The 9,715-nt window shown below is 37.0% G+C and overlaps 1 long non-coding RNA gene across 2 annotated transcripts; it reads right to left on the bottom strand.

The window, feature by feature from the left end:
* Positions 1 to 3,362: 3,362 nt before the first annotated feature.
* LOC149169924 (uncharacterized) lies at positions 3,363 to 8,688 on the bottom strand. Of its 2 annotated transcripts, none has more exons than XR_016259421.1 (2): positions 8,289 to 8,688; positions 3,363 to 3,461 (listed from the first exon to the last, which is right to left on the bottom strand). It is a non-coding gene; the product is annotated as an uncharacterized LOC149169924 (long non-coding RNA). The 2 variants fall into 2 exon arrangements; XR_016259422.1 differs by lacking the exon at positions 3,363 to 3,461 and adding an exon at positions 3,909 to 3,973.
* Between the last annotated feature and the right edge of the window lie 1,027 nt (positions 8,689 to 9,715).

Genomic DNA, 9,715 nt, shown 5'->3' with positions numbered 1-9,715 from the left:
CTTATTCTTTCACACATTATTCATTCTGTATAAGAGTTATAACATACATCCTACTAAAGAAATCCTTTTACACTTTGAAGCAAGCCTCCATAGTGTGGTATAAGAAGATTGATTGATTATTAGTTTTGGTTTCAAGGATCATGAATTTGATTGTAGTGTTTATATTTTGCAAATGATGATACTTACATGTTGGTGACTTAATCATAAATGTGCAAGTGATAATACTTACATGTTGGTGACTTAATCATAAATTGAAGTAGTGTCAACCTAATTTTGGGTTTGAAAAAACAATAAATAGAGATATTTAGAATTACAAACCTGAGTGTGTTGTATTTTTCCTTATGGAAGCCAAGTTTTGCAAATGGATAACAATATATTTATTTACCTAAATATAAATCGCCATTCATTAAACATTTTTAGGATGGAATAATATAAACCATTTTTGGCACCATATAAATCAAGAGAGACATTGACTGAGTGTGCCTTTGAAAATTGACTGAGTGTGCCTTTGAAAATTAATGGTACTCTCTACAAGAAGACTACTGGAGCCTCATTTACTTGATTCATAGCAGATTTGATATATTATTTGATGTTAGTGTGGTCTACAAATCCATGTAGGATATGAAAGAGAGCTGCTTAGAGGCCACAAAAAGGATTGTTTATGAAAGATACATATTAGCACAGTATGAAGTACTGCATTGAGAATATGAAACTAGTCAGTTACTTTGGTCTTGTAAGAAGTAGGCAGAACTATTGACCACTAAAATTGAATATAAGGGTGCATTTAATGTTGACAAAATCAATGAATCCACATAATGGATGAGGTTAGCTTCTCGTTTGAGCAATAGATTCCAATGTATTATGCAATACAAAATCTTCTTGTTCATAGTAAAATAGTGTATGTGGAGTCTTCATGCCCATTATTTGACAAAATAAAGATATTGTGAATCTTCTTGTTCATAGTAAAATAGTGTATGTGGAGGCTTCATGCCCATTATTTGACAAAATAAAGATATTGTGAATCTTATTTATTGCAAGATAAGTGATCACATCATTAATATTTTTGCAGAGTCATTAACAAAAGACAAGTTTACGAAACTTTGAACTATGTTTTGGATTTAAAAAATTGCAATCATGGTAGAGTGTACATAAGACAATTTCACCTCTAAAAAGTTTCAGATAGTTGTGTTGACAAATGAGCTTTGAAACATCAATTTCATCATACAATTTGACCTTTTATGGATATTGTTGATTCACAATGGAAGGTCAAATTACTAATTGGTTAGATTCGTCCAAGGTCCCAAAGTTATGCAAGTCGAAGTATCTAAGATAGGTCCCCAAGCTTTGCAAGTCAAAGTATCTAAGATAGGTCCCCAAGCTTTGCAAATCAAAGTATCTGAGATGAAGATACAAATGCATTTAAGATGATTAACGTTGATTGTTTTTCCTATTTTAGATGAGTTACTTTTAATTTTAAGCCATATATAAATCATATTGATTGTCTTATCATTAAAATTATTTAGTTATCCATTTTATGACAGGCAATGCTTACTTGTACTTCAACACTGTAAAGATGTCTTTGAACACAACATTTTCTTGAAATTCATTATTCTTCGTTCCTGTAAGTCCACGGCTCTCTAACAACCATTACCATTGACTTGAGTACATTTAAAGAACATTGTGATATAGTTAAAACCCTAGTTTTAAAAATAAGACATAAATTCCTTGAGAATTCACTTTCTAATAAGACATAAATTCCTTGAGAATTCACTTTCTTTAGATCCTTTGAAAGCTCATTTACCATAGGAGTTCACAATTTATTGTTAACTATCCTCGGCTACACTTGGATATGATACAGCACATAGCAACCTCCCGTGAAATAACAACAGAAATCTTATAAATCAGACAGAGCAAATCAACATTGCCACGAAATACCTGAAGTATCATCATCGCGGTTACTTCATAAAAAGTGCCAAACATAATACAAAGAAAAATAGCACAAACAAGCACCACACACATTTGTAATAAACTTTTATTATTATGGGCTGATAAAGAAACAGAGGATACAGAGCTATACAGAGGCCAACCCCTAGTCAAGTCGATCACAAACAATGAACTATGATCATCCAAAGGCCAACTCCATTGAATTTGCTGTACAATTATTTACATATTTTACATCATCAATACAACGGTATAAGAAGTGCAAGTGATCAGAAGTGCGAGTGGATTCAAATGATTTAAGAAAGAAGGGGGAAGCACTGTATTAGCTGATCCAGCGAAAACATATCACTGACCAGGAATCTCTAAACAGAAAGGTGGGGTGCAGTTCGTATTCGATGAAGGAAAGAAAAAAATACGAGAAATTTCCCCAAATTGTCACCTTGTGCTGTACCAATCTCCTACCAAATCACACTCCTTTCAAATTCAGATGTTCAGCGAGAAGTCCAGAATCCAACGCCTTCTCCATCAATATGCCCAATTCTTGCAGATAGACTTGGGATCGTGCCTTCTACTTTTCAAAGGAAACCTCCAGTGGCTAAAAGGAGTATTTTACTTCCTACAAAGCCAAGAAGTGCTAAGAATCTATGTCAAGCACTAGAATCTATGTTAACACTTTGATTCATCAATGGTCTTTACCTGTGTAGTTTGAAGAGTTATCATTTTGTAGAACAAAGACTATTTATCAGCTTGTAATTTGTACAACTTGTATAAGCAATTCTAGATTAGGTGGATTTAGTTCCTTTCTCCTACCACCACTGTAATTAGTGTTGTCTTCTTTGAGATCTACCAATTTTGCACACTTCTCTATGATGAGGTCAATTTCGCAATTCCTGGGTCATCAAATGACAGGGCCATGTTCGACCAGTGTGGTGAATAGTTCTCCATTGCTGGTCTTTTGTTCGATGATCAACAAGTCATATTTGGCAAATCCCAGTGGTATTGTGCTTTCGAGATCCTGGCATTGCTGTACCCAATTTCTGTCTTTAGCAAGGTAATTGTCACAGTGGAAAACAGATGAACAACGATGGTCTTTAGAGAACCATCATCCATACATACAACCTTCAAAGGCAATTACTTAATTCCATTGCAAGAGGCCCAAAATACAACATCTAAGAATAGGATTTTATCAATCCAAGACTGTAGAGAAAACGCTTTGACTTTGATTTGAAGAGATCACCAAGGGAGAATCGGATGGCAGGTTCCCTTGGAGGAGATTTTGTATGCATACAATCGTCTTTCACTCGCAAGATTGTTAATCCAATTTCTTGGTGAACATCTTCTACTGTCTTGGCATCAACGGGGTTTTCAGCTGTATCAGACACATAGAACACATTAGCTACCTAATCACCCCGCGTTGACACCTTTGCTTTTGTAACTGACATCCCATTTTCTCTAAATATGCGAGTCACCTCCGACAGAAGCCCAACACGGTCGTTGGTGCAGAGTTCCAGTCACATACCCTGAATTCATAAAATATCATCAACAAAACTCACACTAAGCTGACTAAAATTTAAAAAGGATCAAATTTGAATGCACCGGGAATCCCAAGTCTTAGGGTTTTGAATAAATTTCCACCATGGATTCGATCCTTGGACTCATACCTCTGATGTTCTTCGTCTAATGGCAGCCTTGAAACGCTGAATCACATGTTGCTTCTCTGCTTCTGAATACACGGGGCAACCATCAGTATGCCTGATGTAGTACTCCTGTATCACAAAAGAGAAGAATGGAAATAAATACCCCAACTCTTCTTTAACCTAATTTAGATTCAATATTAATCCCATTAGGGATGTGATCTGAAACCACCTATACCTGGTTTAACAAAATCAAATTAGGAAATAAACATTTGAAAAAAAACAAAGATCCTATGAAAAATCAAGTCCCTTGTAGTTGCTGGAGCTATACCTGAAAAGTTTGTGGGCCTTGAGAGTCTATAGTGGCATGAAAGACAACATACTCCATATCTGTCAAGCTGCAAACAATATCAAAGAGAAGCTTAGGTCTATCTTTACACTGAACAGTCACCACAGAATACCCCCTCTCCAAACAGTTGTCAACAGTCACAAGAGGCTTGGCATTGTCGTTGTCGAAGTATCTAAGATAGGTCCCCAAGCTTTGCAAGTCAAAGTATCTAAGATAGGTCCCCAAGCTTTGCAAATCAAAGTATCTGAGATGAAGATCCAAATGCATTTAAGATGATTAACGTTGATTGTTTTCCTATTTTAGATGAGTTACCTTTAATTTTAAGCCATGTATAAATCATACCGATTGTCTTATCATTAAAATTATTTAGTTATCCATTTTATGTCAGGCAATGCTTACTTGTACTTCAACACTGTAAAGATATCTTTGAACACAACATTTTCTTGAAATTCATTATTCTTCGTTCCTGTAAGTCCACGGCTCTCTAACAACCATTACCATTGACTTGAGGACATTTAAAGGACATTGTGATATACTTAAAACCCTAGTTTTAAAAATAAGACATAAATTCCTTGAGAATTCACTTTCTTTAGATCCTTTGAAAGCTCATTTTCCATAGGAGTTCACGATTTGTTGTTAACTATCCTCGGCTGCACATGGAGATGATACAGCGCATAGCAACCTCCCGTGAAATAACAACAGAAATCTTATAAATCAGACAACACAAATCAACATTGCCACGAAATACCTGAAGTATCATCATCGTGGTTACTTCATAAAAAGTGCCAAACATAATACAAAGAACAATAGCACAAACAAGCACCACACACATTTGTAATAAACTTTTATTATTATGGGCTGATAAAGAAACAGAGGATACAGAGCTATACAGAGGCCAACCCCTAGTCAAGTCGATCACAAACAATGAACTATGATCATCCAGAGGCCAACTCCATTGAATTTTCTATACAATTATTTACATATTTTACATCATCAATACAACGGTATAAGAAGTGCAAGTGATCAGAAGTGCTAGTGGATTCAAATGATTTAAGGAAGAAGGGGGAAGCATTGTATTAGTTGATCCAGCGAAAACATACCACTGACCAGGAATCTCTAAACAGAAAGGTGGGGTGCAGTTCCTATTCGATGAAGGAAAAGCAAAAAATACCAGCAATTGCCCCAAATTGTCACCTCGTGTTGTACCAATCTCCTACCAAATCACACACCTTTCAAATTCAGATGTTCAGCAAGAAGTCCAGAATCCAACGCCTTCTCCTTCAGTCTGCCCAATTCTTGCAGATAGACTTGGGATTGTGACTTCTACTTTTCAAAGGAAACCTCCAGTGGCTAAAAGGAGTATTTTACTTCCTACAAGGCCAAGAAGTGCTAAGAATCTATGTCAAGCACTAGAATCTATGTTAACACTGTGATTCATCAATGGTCTTTACCTGTGTAATTTGAAGAGTTGTCATTTTGTAGAACAAAGACTATTTATCAGCTTGTAATTTGTACAACTTGTATAAGCAATTCTAGATTAGGTGGATTTAGTTCCTTTCTCCTACCACCACTGTAATTAGTGTTGTCTTCTTTCAGATCTACCAATTTTGCACACTTCTCTATGATGAGGTCAATTTCGCAATTCCTGGGTCATCAAATGACAGGGCCATGTTCGGCCAGTGTGGTGAATAGTTCTCCATTGCTGGTATTCTGTTCGATGATCAAAAAATCATATTTGGCAAATCCCCGTGGTATTGTGCTTTCTAGATCGTGGCATTGTTGTACCCAATTTCTGTCTTTAGCAAGGTAATTGTCACAGTGTAAAACAGATGAACGAGGATGGTTTTTAAAGAAACATACAACCTTCAAAGGAAATTACTTAATTCCAATGCAAGAGGCCCAAAATACAACATCTAAGAATAGGATTTTATCAATCCAAGACTGTAGAGAAAACGCTCTGACTTTGATTTGAAGAGATCACCAAGGGAGAATCGGATGGCAGGTTCCCTTGGAGGAGATTTTGTATGCATACAGTCGTCTTTTACTTGCAAGATTGTATAAAAGATTGTTAGTCCAATTTCTTGGCGAACAGCTTCTACTGTCTTGGCATCAACGGGGTTTCCAGCTGTATCAGTCACATAGAACACATCAGCTACCTTATCACCCCGCGTTGACACCTCTGCTTTTGTAACTGACATCCCATTTTCTCTAAATATGCGAGTCACCTCCGACAGAAGCCCAACACGGTCGTTGGTGCAGAGTTCCAGTCGCATACCTTGAATTCATAAAATATCATCAACAAAACTCACACTAAGCTGACTAAAATTTAAAAAGGATCAAATTTGAATGCATTGGGAATCCCAAGTCTTAGGGTTTTGAATAAATTTCCACCATGGATTCGATCCTTGGACTCATACCTCTCATGTTCTTCGTCTAATGGCAACCTCCAAACACTGAATCACACGCTGCTTCTCTACTTCTGAATACACGGGGCAACCATCAGTATGCCTAATGTAGTACTACTGTATCACAAAAGAGAAGAATGGAAATAAGTACCCCAACTCTTCTTTAACCTAATTTAGATTCATATTAATCCCATTAGGGATGTGATCTTAAACCACCTATACCTGGTTTAACAAAATCAAATTAGGAAATAAACATTTGAAAAAAAACAAAGATCCTATGAAAAATCAAGTCCCTTGTAGTTGCTGGAGCTACACCTGAAAAGTTTGTGGGCCTTGAGAGTCTATACTGGCATGAAAGACAACATACTCCATATCTATCAAGCTGCAAACAATATCAAAGAGAAGCTTCGGTCTGTCTTTACACTGAACAGTCACCACAGAATACCCCTTCTCCAAACAGTTGTCAACAGTCACAAGAGGCTTGGCGTTGTCGTTGTCCTTGAGAGAAAGAGATGCCCTGTCTCCAGTTCCATCGAGTTTATCATAGTCACGGTCAGCAAACATCAATTGATAAAGCCGCCTTTCTGTGTGAGTGAATCCCATTGGCACCACCGTTTTAGCTTCTCTGTGTTAATTCAATTGCCATATGTTCAGCGGCTGCATCTAGACCTACTCGTTTTCCAAACAAAGGCACTACGCAAGGGTTTGTTGCCAACCTCTGCAATACAACGCATGGATGATTCAGAGGGATATTGCATGGATGATTCAGAGGGATCCAGAGCGGCATGGAGGGATCCAGGGGAGGCAAGTCCTAACGCCCGCCTGGAGAACACCACTGGAGAAACCCTACCTCTGGAATGGTGATTGGCACCCCGCGCTCTTCATTACCTGGACCGCCTCAGTGACATTTTTGATCGACGATTCCAGTGTTTGTAATCGTATAACATCTAATCGTACGGCATCAAAGGAGGACACGTAGGCAAAAATGGGGATGCATTTCAGAGGGAAACGCCTTACGGCGTAAAAATAAAAACAAGCAGTACTGAAAAGAATTATTATTTAGCTCAGACATTGAAAACCACAAAATGAACCTACAGAAGTTCTCTACCCTGCACGGTGTAACTTCAACAGGACATACTCTTTTTTGATAGCGGTTTGAATATTCTACTTTTCTTCTTGCTTTACTTGATGGTCTAAATATACAGATGTATGTCGACATAAGCTAGAATATGCTGGATGAACATCTAAGAAGAAACAAAACATTACCAGAATTAGCACAAAATTTATATGTATCCTGGTCTAGTTTAAAGCTTCATTTTGAAGTATGTTGGCTGAATTGTTCGGATTTAAAACTCTGATATGCACCTTTGTGCTGCAGATTTTGCATCATATGTAAATTCTATACTGATAAATATATCGCGTTTTTCATCTGAAAAAAAACTGTGTATGGCGTCATAGAACAGGGTTATCCTTAAACCAGTTTATCTATCAACGGGAAATTTGTTCTATAAGGATTCTATAGCTTGAATTCATGCGCTAGCTACAGCTTTAGAAGTTGGAGTTTTGGGTTGTAGCAGACATTACAAGTTGGGGTTTTGGGTTGCAGCATACATTGATGGACTTCTGTTAAATAAATATGTTACTTGGGTTGCAACATGCATTAGAAGTTGGGATTTTGGGTTGCAGCAAACATTGCTGTACTTCTTTTAAATAAACAAGTCATTGCAATCTAAACAAAAACTGGCGGACAAATTCGTGTCTTCAACGTATTGTTGAGTGTTTCAAAGAACAGAAAATGGTTGGTGAAAGCAGCAGTACATGTTGATTTTTCCCAAAATGTATTTAAACGCAACAAGAAATACTACCTACAGTGGATTTTTCTGCACTTAGTTAGGTGACCTCACATTCGATCTGAAAAAAAACATTGAGCGGAGGAAACCTGTAATAGAAGTTTATTACCTGATTTTGCTAATATCAAAACATCCAAAAAGTTGTTCGTATGAATATGCCACAAATCCACCGCGCACACGGGCATATTAACCATGTAAATCAGGCTGCAGGTCGGCATGTGAAAACCATAAGATAATAGGAGCCGGTTGTTTATTATCAAATTCTATTTGAAAGCATCTGCTTTAGACCAGGTTTAACATACTCCATATCTGTCAAGCTGCAAACAATATCAAAGAGAAGCTTAGGTCTGTCTTTACACTGAACAGTCACCACAGAATACCCCCTCTCCAAACAGTTGTCAACAGTCACAAGAGGCTTGGCGTTGTCGTTGTCCTTGAGAGAAAGAGATGCCCTGTCTCCAGTTCCATCGAGTTTATCATAGTCACGGTCAGCAAACATCAATTGATAAAGCTGCCTTTCTGTGTGAGTGAATCCCATTAGCACCACCGTTTTAGCTTCTCTGTGTTAATTCAATTGTCGTATGTTCAGCGGCTGCATCTAGACCTACTCGTTTTCCAAACAAAGGCACTACGCAAGGGTTTGTTGCCAACCTCTGCAATACAACGCATGGATGATTCAGACGGATCCAGAGCGGCGTGGAGGGATCCAGGGGAGGCAAGTCCTGACGCCCGCCTGGAGAAACCCTACCTCTGGAATGGCGATTGGCACCCAACGCTCTTCATTACCTGGACGTAATGAACCGCTTCAGTGACATTTTTGATCGACGGTTCCAGTGTTGGCAATCGTCTAACATCTAATCGCACGGCGTCAAAGGAAGATACGTAGGCAAAAATGGGGATGGATTTCAGAGGGAAACGCCTTACGGCGTAATCACAATTTGTTAAAAGTTTCATAACTAGTACAACAAAATTAAAATTATTAGTGTGGTTGACATAGCTCAAGGCTTCATTTGTATCAACCATTGATAAATATACCATTTGTATCTACCAGAAAAATATTATTATTATCATTATAATTAATAATAATTATTATTTATTATTAACTGTTATTTATTATTATTTAATTTGAAATTATGTACCCTAGGAATATGAACCCTTGGATTAATAAAATATAAGCACTGATATTATTAACTGAAGATAATAATAAATCCAATGGGTTAATACTAAAACCCCAAGGGATTATAAACCCAAGGGAATAATATTAACTCAAGGGATAATAAACCCAAAGGGGTTATTACCAAAAACTCTAGGGTTTATATTCCCTTGTATTTACAGTATTAATCCATTGTGTCTATTAGTCCTTTAGGTTTATAATATCACTCCCTTGGGTATATTAATCTAAGTGTTCATATTCCTAGCGTATAATATTATTCATAGGTTTATGTATTAATCACTTAGGTTCAATATAAATCAGGTCAACCAAGGGTTTATATATATTGGATTTATAATATTAGTCTCTTGGGTTTATAATACATT

Source organism: Pinus tabuliformis, chromosome 4_2 (genome assembly GCF_031772625.1).
Source record: "Pinus tabuliformis cultivar Carrire ecotype Pingquan chromosome 4_2, CPIR1, whole genome shotgun sequence".
Lineage (NCBI taxonomy): Eukaryota > Viridiplantae > Streptophyta > Pinopsida > Pinales > Pinaceae > Pinus > Pinus tabuliformis.
This window is presented reverse-complemented; position numbering and strand designations above follow the sequence as displayed.